Source organism: Cebus imitator, unplaced genomic scaffold (assembly GCF_001604975.1).
Source record: "Cebus imitator isolate Cc_AM_T3 unplaced genomic scaffold, Cebus_imitator-1.0 Scaffold61, whole genome shotgun sequence".
In the NCBI taxonomy this organism is placed as follows: domain Eukaryota; kingdom Metazoa; phylum Chordata; class Mammalia; order Primates; family Cebidae; genus Cebus; species Cebus imitator.
This window is the reverse complement of record NW_016107376.1, coordinates 8202054-8214296: the sequence shown is the minus strand read 5'-3', so window position 1 is coordinate 8214296 and position 12243 is coordinate 8202054. Positions and strand designations below refer to the sequence as shown.

Genomic DNA, 12243 nt, shown 5'->3' with positions numbered 1-12243 from the left:
TTTTAAAGCCCCAGTGGGGTTTATTTGCTAATATTTTATTTTGGATTTTCATACATTGATTTTTATGTAAATGTCTTATCTTTTGTTTTAGAGAGAGGGTCTTCTCTGATGCCCAAGCTGGAGTGCAGCAATGTGATCACACTTTATTGTAATTTTAAACTCCTGGGCTCAAGTGATCCTTCCACCTCAGCCTCCTGGGTAGCTGACACTACAGGCACATGCCACCACGCCCTGCTAATTTTTAAATTTTTCATAGAGACAGAGCCTTGCTATGTTGTCTAGGCTGCAGTTCAGTATACAGTGTAGATGTGTATATTTATTGGTCTTTCTGCTGGAATCATTCCCTCTCCCATCTGTTTGTCTTTAAATTCTTGGCATGCACACACACTCCACCCGCACCCCCTAACTGCAAAATATTGATGTTGTCCAACCTGCTTTGTGAAGGGAGAACCATTTTTCCCTCTTTGTATCTCTGCTGGTGTCCAGTCCACTGCTGTGTTTTTGGTATATACTTAACCCACAGAGTGTGGGAGGCAGGAAGAGAAGGCTTCTGTATTTCCTTTGTGGACCCGACATCATGGATCCATTAAGCATATTGGGAAACCAGCAGGTCAGGTGGCTGCACATTCTAGTTGCATCTGACTCTGAATTGCTTAGGGCCCCCTACGTGCCAGTGAATTGCTTTTCTTTGTGAGTTGCCTCTTCACTTATACTCCTAGGTTGAGTTCCCCAAAACAGTGGCTAGCACAGCACCTGTAACAGTTGTGGGTGCATTTCTGATCTTGCATGACCTGATTTACAGGGTGTTTTGAACAGGAGCTACGTATTATGGCTTGGGATATGGCTAAAGTTTACTTGACTTTCTTTCATAAAGTAACTGGTAGAATATGTGGCATAAGGCTATTACTACAAAAGCAGAAGTGGTGGGGGGTGATTGAGCTTGGGCAGCATTGGGAGGCAGATAGGCCTGCATCGTCACTGTCCTGGCCATTTGTAGGTTATATGACCTTGGGGGAATCCACTCAACTCTCTGAGCCTTTGTTTCTTCCCTCATTAAGGAGATCATCCATTCCTCGTTGGACTATTTTAAGGCTTACGATCAGACATCTTTCAAGGCACTTGGAGCAGTGCCTGGGCTCTGGGGTCTTTAGGCTGTAACCATAGCAAACACTCAGATCCCAGCCACCCTCCCTTCTCTTCCCTCCAGCATGGGAATGTGGAGGACCAACCTGCTCATTCCCATTTACCCTGGAGTTCTTTCTTCTGAACTTCATCTAGCACCTGCCGTGCACCAGGGATTCATGGATGTGGAGGCCAGGGACAGCCAAGTCTGGGATCTGGCCTTCAGCTTGCCTCAGTCCCCGTGGCGGACACCTGGTCCTTTGCTTTGGAATCTGGACCCTGCAATCTACCCAAATGCTCAGCCCAAAGAGGGCTCCCTCTATCGGTGAGAAGATTGCATAACTGCCCACGTCTCCCCATCTCCTGAGTTGATGATCAGCCCCAGCAATCCAGAGACACATTCTTGGATTCTGCTAGGTTTATTCTTCAGTTGAAAACTCAAAGGAAAAGGTTATGTTCCAAAAGAAAGTAAAAAGAAAACAACTTTGAATGCTCTAGCCTGGGAGCCTGAGTTCACAGGTGCCCTACCAAAACAGAGGCCCTCGAAACCCTTCAGTCCCTGTGTGTCTACCCCAGAGAACAGCTCTCTATCAGGCTTCTGAAGAGCTATCAGTTCCCCTCAAAGAAGCTCCTGCCTCAGGAGATCCCTGGGTCAGGCAGGGAAAGCTAGGACCAGGGAGCTGAGAACCTGACTTCGTGTCCCCCTGCACACAGTCAGCATTCTGAAGCGGTGGCTTCCCACATGGCTGTTGAATAAGTTAATAAATACCTTGAGCATGAACAGAAGCCGATAGAGCTCTCTCTGCAGGGCTGGGACTCGCAGGCCATGCTGTCTCTTGGTTTACAGTGGAGATGTGGAGGAAGGGGGAGAATTACCCAGACCAGTGGGAGAGTTTCATGTCCTCAGAAGCATTTTGAGTGCAATGACAAACAGCTCTTCTTCCTGCATTTGAAGCACGTGTGGCTCTGAGTTTCCCGGTGTTCCATGCTGGTTACTCTGTCCCTGCCAAGAATCTTGCCCTTGTCAAGAAGCTGGAATTAGAGTAGAAGGTGAAGGAGTTTGAAGTCTTTGGCAGCCTAGTGCTGGCTTAGATGAAATCTTAAACTGAAAAGAGAGAAGTAAGGCCAGGCTCTGGGCCCCAGCGGAGAGAGGCCCTGCTGTTTCCTGAGATAAATTGTGTTGGGGCCCCTATTACAACTTCTGGCCCTCGTTAAAAGGACAACTCTCCATCCACTCCCACTCATCTTCCTCTCCTCTTTCTGTAAGAGCAGCAGGGATGGGCCGATGAGTCCCTACACCTGCCAGGCCTTTGCAGGCAGTGGTATTAGTCCCAGCCTGCTGGGTTCCTAGGAAACTGAATAAGCATCTATGGAGCACTCACTCCATGTCAGGCTCCGCCACCAGCACCCTGGAGACAGAAGACCAAGACATACTTCCCAGCCAAGGGGAGGGTGGAACCTTAGCACACGATGCATTGAGAGCTCGGGATGCATCCAACCCAAAGTGCAGGCTAAAGGTAACTCTCACTGTGTGGGTGGGGTCTTCAGTACAGCTTGCAGTGGAGGCTGCTCTACTGTTTCCCCATCAAGTGTGGTGGGAAAGGGCACAGACTGGACACTCAGAGCTACCGGGGTAAGGAAGCGCTCTTCTATCCCTCATCTGCTAGGAGAATGGCTTAAAAGATGGACTGTATTTAACTTCTTTGAGATGGAGTCTAGCTCTGTCACCCAGGCTGGAGTACAATGGCTCACTGCAACCTCTGCTTCCCTGGATCAAGCAATTCTGCCTCAGCCTCCTGAGCAGCTGAGATTACAGATGCCTGCCACCACACCCAGCTAATTTTTCTATTTTTATTAGAGATGGGGTATGGCCAGGCTGGTCTCCAGCTCTTTACCTCAAGTGATCTCGGCCTCACAAAGTGCTGGGATTACAGGTGTGAGCCACTGCAGCCTGCTATTTATTTTTTGAGATGCAGTCTTGCTCTGTTTCCCAGGCTGGAGTGCAGTGGCACAGTATCAACTCACTGCAATCTCTGCCTGCTGGGTTCAAGTGACTCCCCTGCCTCAGCCTCCTGAGGAGCTGGGACTACAGGCATGAGCCACCATGCCTGGCCAGGAAGTGTCCTTCTGTCCCTCATCTGCTAAGAGCAATGTCTAAAAGATGGGCTTTCGTGGCCTTTCTGCCATCTCTTTCTACTGCATTCTGGTTCTTTTTCAGTATGTAATTTTCAGTAATTAGTAAATTAGCTGATTGACTAAATTAGCTGATTGACTAAATTACTAAACTACAAATTTAGTGATTAGTAATTTTAATAATTTCTGGTTCCCTGCTGAAATCTATAATCTCTGTCTAATAAGCCTACTATCTGAGTCTTGTGGGTCCGTGTCTATTATTGTCTGTCTGTGCTGGTTTTTACACTTAGAATTTTACCTCCCAAAGTGTTTTTTATAACTACGGTGCTCATAATTATATCATCATGCCCAGCATGGAGATGTTCAGTAAGTATACATTTCCAATGTCAAAAATTTTTAATGTGGTAAAACACAAAAAATTTACCACAACCATTTAAAGTACACACTTCAGTGTAAGTACATTCATATTTTGTGCATCCAAACTCTGGAACTCACTAAATCCTGCAAACTGAAACTCTGTCCCCATTAAATAAGCCATTACTGCTCTCTCCCAGCTCCTGGCTGCCACCACTCTACTTTGTGTCTTTGTGAATCTGATTACTCTAGGTCCTTCCCATAAGTGGAATCATACAGTATTTCTCTTTTGTGACTGCCTTATTTCACTATGTCTAATGTCCTCAAGGTTCATCCGTGTGCTGGCATGTGTCAGAATTTCCGTCCTTTTTAAGGCTGAATAATGTTTGACTGTATGGAGAGACCACATTTGTTTATCTGTTGGTGGCACTTGGGCTCCTGCTATTTTTCGGCTCCTATGAATAACTCTGTGCCGAGACCAGCTCAGCCTTGGAGACCCCAACTCATGCGGCACTGAAGGAATTAAGAAACAGACACAGAGATAGCAAAAGGTGGGTTCAGAGTGGAGCACCAGGGGTCTCACAGCATTTCCAGCTGAGAATCCAGAGCAGACTCTGACCTATGTATTTATTCTTGACTTTCCAGTGACAAGTTTTACAAGTGGATGCTCTGTGTTCTTTCATTGGTTAAAGGTAAACTAACCAGGCAGCTAGTGTGTGTTTACTATAGGTTAAAGATGAACTAGAAAGCACTCTTTACGAGGGAACAAAAGAAAGGGTCACACATCCTGTGTTCAAAGAACTAATTCATCTGGCCTGAGGCATAATTATATTGGATACTGTTTTATAATGCTTTGAGCAGTTTGCTGCTTTGGGGGCAGTTTTCCACTTTGCGGGTGCGGACTAGGTTTCCCTTGCCGCTGCTCTCAATAGGATTTCTCAGCAAACAATATGATTTCTCACACATTTCAGAATTTTCTCTCAACAACGCTGCTATGAACATCAGTGTATAAATGTGTGAGGCCTTTTGAATTGTAGGGGGTACATACCCAGAAGTGGAAATGCTGAATTATGTGGTAATTCTTTGTTTTGAGACAGAGTCTCCCTCCGTCACCCAGGGTGGAATGCAGTGGTGCAATCTTGGCTCCCTGCAACCTCTGCCTCCTGAGTTCAAGCGATTCTTAACCCTCAGCCTCCTGAATAGCTGGGATTACAGGCCTGCACCACCACGCCTGGCTCATTGTTGTGTTTTCAGTAGAGATGGATTTCACCACATTGGCCAGACTGGTCTTGAACTCCCAGCCTCAAGTGATTCACCTGCCCCGGCCTCAAAAAGTGCTGGGATTACAAGTGTGTTCCACCATGCCTGGCCTGTTTTTAACTTTTTGATGAAAAGTTTAAACACTGTTTTCCTTAGCTACAGTTCCATTTTAAACTCCCAGTAAGAGTACACAAGGCTTCCGACTGCTCAGCATCCTCGCTAACACTTTATGTGTGGATTACAGAAAATAAATGAGTCTTAATGAGTCTGAGGTGGCCTCTCCATGTAGGTCTTCTTTTTTTGAGATGGAATCTCGCTCTGTCACCCAGGGTGGAATGCAGTGGTGCAATCTTGGCTCACTGCAACCTCCACCCCCAAGGTTCAAGCAGTTCTCCTGCCTCAGCCTCCTGAGCATCTGGGACTTCAGGCACATGGCACCACACCCAGCTAATTTTTCTATTTTTAGTAGAGACGTGGTGCTACTATGTCTGCCAGGCTTGTCTCAAACTCCTGACCTCAGGTGATCCGCCCACCTTGGCATTTCAGAGTGCTGGGATTACAGACGTGAGCCACCAGGCCCAGCCTCTCACGTGGTTTTGGGTTGTTTCCCTAATAGTGATGGTGAGCATCATTTTATGTGCCGATTGGCCATTTGCATCTCTTATATTTGGTGGACTGTCTATTCACGTCCTTTGCGTATTTTTGAACTGCCATAGTTGGGTTTTGTTGTTGCATTGTGAGGGTGCTTTATCTATTCTAGATGGGAACTCATTGACATGTAACTTGCACATCTGTCATTCCGTAGGTTGCCTTTTCAGTCTGTTAACAGTATCCTTCGATGCAATCCAATTTGTCTACTTTTCCTTTTGTCGTTTGGGCCTTTGGTGTCATATCTAAGAAATCATTGCCAAAGGAAGCTCTCCTTCTATGTTTTAAGAATTATCAGCTGGGAACAGTGGCTCCTGCCCATAATCCCAGCACATTGGGAGGCCGAAGGGGATGACTCACAAGATCAGGAGGTCAAGACCAGCCTGATCAAGATGGTAGAGCCCTGTCTCTACTAAAAATACAAAAATTAGCTAGGTGTGGTGATAGGCACTTGTAATCCCAGCTACTTGGCAGGCTGAGGCAGAGAATTGCTTGAACCCAAGAGCTGGAGGTTGCAGTGAGCCAAGATCACGCCACTGCACTCCAGCCTCGGTGTCAGAGTGAGACTCTGTCTCAAAAAAAACAAGAGTTGTATAGCTTCAGATCTTACACTTGGGTCTTTGATTCATTATTGAGGTTTTCTTTTCTTTTTTTTTTTTTTTTTAACATGATATAAGGCTTTCATTTCATTCTTTCGCCTGTGGATATCTGGTTTTCCCACACCATTTGTTGAAAGACTGTCCCTTCCCTGACTGAAAAATCTTGGCATCCTTATTGAACTCATTTGACCACGTGTGTAAGGGTTTCCTTTTGTACTCTGTATTCCATTCCACTGGTCTTTATTGTATGTCTTTACTGCCGTACTACACTGTCAACCACTGTAGCTTTTTTTTTTTTTGAGACAGAGTCTCGCTCTGTCACCAGGCTGGAGTGCAGTGGCACAATGTCGGCTCACTGCAACCTCTGCCTCCTGGGTTCAAGGGATTCTTCTGCCTCAGCCTCCCGAGTAGCTTGGACTACAGGCGTGTGCCACCACACCTGGCTAATTTTTGTATTTTTAATAGAGATGAGGTTTCATCATGTTGGCCAGGATGGCCTTGATCTCTTGACCTTGTGATCTGCCCACCTTGGCCTCCCAAAATGCTGGGATTATAGGCTTGAGCCACCATGCCCAGCCCACTGTAGCTTTTAATAATACATTTTGAAATTGAGAAGTAAAAGACTTCCGACTATGTTACTTTTTCAAGATTTCTTTGGCCATTTGGGATCTCTTGAAATTGGTATAAACTTTACACAATTTATAAGGATGGATTTTTCTATAATTGAAGAAAAAATGTCACTGAGATTTTGAGAGCAATTAAACTAAACCTGTAGATCACTTTGAGTCGTATTGACATCTTTAACAAAACTAAGCCTTTTAGTATGTATGAGATGCCTTTACATTTGTTACACAACCGGTCTCTGGAACTCAAAATCCTGCCAGAGTCTTTGCCTCCTGGTTCAGTTTATTCCTATTTTATTCTTTTTGATGCTATTGTAAACTGACTTTTTTCTTTTTTTTTAGGTTAGTGTCTCACTATGTTGCCCAGGCTAGGGTACAGTGGCTATTCACAGGCGTAATAAAAACTGACAGCATTGATCTCCCAGGCTCAAGCGATTCTCCTACCTCACCCTCCCAAGTAGCTGGGACTATAGGCGTCCACAACCAAGCCAGCAGGAACGGTTTTCTTAATTTCCTTCTTGGATTGTTGACTGTTAGTGTGTAGAAATGCAACTGACTTTAGTATGTTGATTTCGTAATCCTGAAACTTGGACAAATTATTAGTTCTAACAGTTTATTTTGTGCAGTCTTCAGAATTTTCTATAAAGATGATCATGTCATTTGTTAACAGAGAAAATTTTACTTCTTCTTTCAATTTCGATGCCTTTTCTTTTTCCTTTCTTTATTAATAGCTCTGGCTAGGATTTCCAGTATTATGAAAGCAGGCATCATTGTTTTATTCCTCATCTTGGAAACCTTTGTCTCTCATCATTGAGAATGATACTAGCTGGCGGTTGTTCATATGACCTTTATTACATTGAGGTTGTTTTGATTTCTATTCAGTATGTTTTTAATCACGAAAGGATAATTAAACTTTATTAAATGCTTTTCTGTACTAATTGAAACAAATTGTCATGTGTTTTCTTTCTTCATTCTGTTATTGTGATATCTTACCCTAATGTTTATATGGTAACCACCTTTCCATGCCAGGAATAAATCTTACTTGATCATGTTATATAATCCTTCTATGATGCTGTTGAATTCTCATTAGTATTTTCTTGAGCACTTTTGCATCTGTATTGATCAGGAATAGTGGCGTGCTTTCTTCTGCTGCTTTTCTTTGGTATCAGTAAGGCTGGACTCACAGAATGAGTTTGGAGGTATTCTTTCTTCAGTATTTTGGAAGAAGATGAGCAGCATTGGTATTGATTCTGTAAATGTTTGGTACAAGTCACCCATGAAGCCATCTGTTCTTGTACTTTCTTGTCAAGTTTTTGGTCACTGATTCATCTTCTATTTCATTTATTTCTGTTCTAACCTTTAGTATTCCTTCTTTCCTTCTCCTAGCTTTGGGTTAAGGCTGTTCTTCTCTAAATAAGGTACAAAGTTAGGATTGCAGTTTGAGAGCTTTTTCTTTTTCTTTTATTTGAGAGAGGGTCTTGCCACTTGCTTAGTCTCAAACTCCTGGGTTCAAGCAATCTCCTGGCCTCAGCCTTCCAAGTAGGTGGGATTATAGAACAGTGTCACTATGCTGGCTGCCACTTCTTTTTTTTGTGGGAGTGGGGGGAAATGGAGTCTAGCTGTGTCTCCCAGGCTGGAGTGTAGTGGTACAATCTTGGCTCACTGCAATCTCCTCATGGGTTCAAATGATTCTCCTGCCTCAGCCTCCCAAGTAGCTGAGACTACAGGTGCTTGCCACCACACCTGGCTATTTTTATGTTTTTAGTAGAGATGGGGTTTCCCCATGTTAGCCAGGCTGGTCTTAAAGTCCTGAAATCAGGTTATCTGCCTGTCTTGGCCTTCCAGAGTGCTGGGATTACAGATGTGAGCAACCACCTCCAGCCAGATTTTTTTTTAATGTAAGCATGTACAGCTATATATTTCCCTCATAGCACTGCTTTTGCTGCATCCCATAAGATTTGATACATTGTTTTGTCTCAAAATGCTTTATAATTTTCCTTATTATTTTTCATTGATCCATAGTTTTGTAGTATGTTGTTGAGTTTTCATAGATTTGTGAATATTCCAGTTTTCCTTCTGCTATTATGATTTCAGTCCTTCAAAATGTATTAAATCTTGCTTTCAGGCCTAATATATGATCTTTCCCAGAGAACATTCCACATGTACTTTGAAGAATGTGTATTCTGCTGCTGGGTGAACTCATCTGTGTATGTCGGGAAGGTCCAATTTGTCTATAGTATCATTCAAGCTCTCTGTTTCCTTCTTGATCTTCTGTCTGGGTGTTGTATCCATTATTGAAAGTCAGTTATTGGGCCAGGCACAGAGGCTCATGCCTGTAATCCCAGCATTTTGGGAGGCCAAGGTCGGTGGATCACTTGAGGTCAGGAGTTCAAGATCAGCCTGGCCAACGTGGTGAATCCCTGTATCTACTAAAAATAGCTGGGCATGGTGCCATACTCCTGTAATCCCAGCTACTCTGAGGCTGAGGCACGGGAATCACTTGAATTCAGGAGGTTGCAGCTGCACTCCAGCCTGGGAAACAAAGATTATCTCTGGGGAAAAAAAAAGTGAGGTGTTGAAATTTCCTACAATTTTCATAGAACTGTCTGTTTCTCCTTTCATTCTGTCAGTGTTTGCATTATATATTTAGGAGTTCTGAGGTGCGTTGCATGTACCTTTGTAACTGTTGCATCTTTTTGATGGACTATTATCTCTTACAACCGCTTTTGACCTTAAGCCTATTTAGTCTGAGATTAATCTAGCTCCTCTTCCTTTTTTTAGTTACCATTTCCATGGAGTATCTTTTTTCATCCTATGTGTAAGTCTCTTACTGTCTTTAGATTGTGGAAATAATTTGTATTTTTAAAGATTATCATCTGATGAAACTCAATAGCCTGGTGGGTGACTGTGCCATGAGGCCCTCAGCCAGGGACTAAGGTGAGCAGTTGTTCTGGGAGGACCCCAGCACACCATTTATGGGGCCCGTGCCACTCTGTGGATTGTTTTCTGCATGGCTTATGGTTTGTTTTCTCTCTCAATTCCTTCCTTCTGCCTTCCTTTGTGTTTGATTTTTTTTGTGACACACTTAGAATGCCTTCTCACTTCCTTTTGTGTACATTCTATAGATATTTTCTTTGTAATTACCATGAGGATTATATAAAACATCCCAAAGTTATAGCAGTTGATTTTAAACTAGTAAGTTCAATCACATACAAATACTGTACTCCTTGACAGCTCTGCCCCATCCTGTGTTGTTGATGCTACAAAGTGTATCTATATTTTAGAGAGAGAGTCTCACTCTGTCACCCAGGCTAGAGTGCTGTGTCACTGTCATAGCTCATTGTAACCTGAAGCCCCTGGACTGAAGCGATCCTCCATAGCTGAGAGTACAGGTGCACTCCACCATGCCTAATTTTTTTAAAATAAATTACATATTTAACATAGGCTTATGGTTACACATCTCTTTTAAATCCAATAAAATAATTAAAATCAGAGATGTGAATCAAAATTCCAACAATTACAGGTCTTTATATGTGGCTTCAAATGTCTACCTAGCATCTTTTTGTTTTGACTTGAAGGACTCCCCTTAGCATTTCTTGCAGGACAGGTCCCAATGTAATGAACTATCTCAGCTTTGGTTTATCTGAGAATGCCTTAATTTCTCTGGTCAGGTGCTAGGTGGAAGGATCACATGAGGTCAGGAGCTCGAGACCAGGCTGGCCAACATGGTGAAACCCCATCTCTACTAAAAATACAAAAACATGGTGGTGGACGTCTGTAATCCCAGCTACTTGGGAGCCTGCACCACCGTACTCCAGCCTGGAGGACAGAGCAAGACCCTATCTCAAAAAGACAATAAAAAGTGTCTTAATATTATTTTTTTCTTATGAGAGTTCATAAGATACCTTTATTTTGTAAGTTACAACCACCTTTAAATTTGTCCTTCAAATGTTAACTGTAATTGGTGACTGCTTTTCTTAAATACTTCACTGGTGTCCAAGAGAGGGGAAGAATTTAGCCCTTGATTTAAAATAAACCCAGCCAGACACGGTGGCTCACACCTATAATCCCAGCCCTTTGGGAGGACGAGGCAGATGGATCATGAGGTCTGACATTTGAGACCATCCTGGCCAACATGGTGCAACCCCGTCTCCACTAAAAACACAAAAAAATTAGCGGGGCGTGGTGGCACATGCCTGTAATCCCAGCTCTTCAGGAGGCTGAGGCAGAAGAATTGCTGGAACGCAGGAGGAGAAGGTTGCAGTGAGCTGAGATTGCTCCACTGCACTTAAGCCTGGGTGAAAGAGCAAGACTTCCTCTCAAATAAATAAATAAACCCTAAGAGGAAGACAGAGGACCTTAACTTCAGATAATACTCCATTGTTACCCTGTGGCTATAAATCTTCTGAGTTGCCTGTCCTCCCAGATGTTCTGTTAATCGCTGTAGTAGCTGACAGTTTTGTATTTACACAGTCAGAACAATGAGCGCTTCTGCTTGATTCCAGATTCTCCAAGCTTCCCGTGGAGCCACACCACCTCCTGTCTTGGCACTTCATGAGTCCAATGCTGCTTCCCGAGAGGCTCTGGTTGGTAGACCGTGACCTTGATTCCTGCCTGTAAGCCTCGCTTTTTTCCTCAGCAGCCACCACCTTTTTGGCACTAGAACAGTGCTTATAGTGCACTCATCAGTGGATGCTGAAATCACAACCTGGCCATTTGGATGTTCAACTAATGCTTTATGTTACAGAGTCCCTGCAACTCAGCAACCTGTGCCGGAACTCACTGGCGCTCAGGTGTGTAGCAGTACCTTGTTTCTCTATGGCTGGGAGTGAAAACATTGTTCATGTGTTTATTTCCCATTTTTTACTTTGAAGGTTTTGTTTTGTGAGACAAGGCCTCACTCTGTCATGCGGCCAGGAGTGTAGTCATGGCTCACTGCAGCCTTGACCTCCCAAGTTCAAGCCATCTCACCTCAGCCTCCCAAAGTGCTAGGAATACAAGCATGAGCCACTGCACCTGGCCTACTTTTGAGCTTTGAGTTTTTCATTTATTCTAGAGATGAGTCTCTGGAGATGAGTCCCTGGTCCGATAGGCAGTTTGTAAACATTTTTCTCAATATGTAGCTTGTCTTTCCATCCTGCTAATTGAGTCTTTCAGAGAGCAAAAATGTGGTCTCCCTTGCAGATACTCTGCCCCTGTAGCAGGAAAGCAGACACAGACAGCACGTAAATGAACATGCGGATATGTCCCTTGAGTAAGTGTCCATTTGTGGTAAAGAGATCTCTAGACAGATCAGTGCGGAGAGGTTATTTCATTCAGTAATAGTTAAGCTGGATGTAAACTCTAACCTCATGCTTACTTTCCCTTATTCCACTGTCTTCCATTGCTGCTGGTGGGAAAGCAGTTGTCAACACGTTCTTCCTTCTCTCCACCCTCCTCAGGAGCTTTTAGGACGTGTTCTTTGTCTTTTCTGCAATTGTGTTTTTTTTTTTTTTTTTTTTTTT

General features: G+C 43.7%; 2 long non-coding RNA genes across 2 annotated transcripts in view; one reads left to right on the top strand and one right to left on the bottom strand.

The window, feature by feature from the left end:
• Positions 1–1582: 1582 nt before the first annotated feature.
• Positions 1583–12243, bottom strand: part of LOC108305287 — a 16827-nt gene continuing 6166 nt past the window's right edge. Inside the window, exon 3 of the long non-coding RNA XR_005200477.1 lies at positions 1583–2227. This is a non-coding gene — a long non-coding RNA (uncharacterized LOC108305287). The remainder of the gene's footprint in view (positions 2228–12243) is intronic.
• Positions 11243–12243, top strand: part of LOC108305283 — a 16720-nt gene continuing 15719 nt past the window's right edge. Inside the window, exon 1 of the long non-coding RNA XR_005200478.1 lies at positions 11243–11532. This is a non-coding gene — a long non-coding RNA (uncharacterized LOC108305283). The remainder of the gene's footprint in view (positions 11533–12243) is intronic.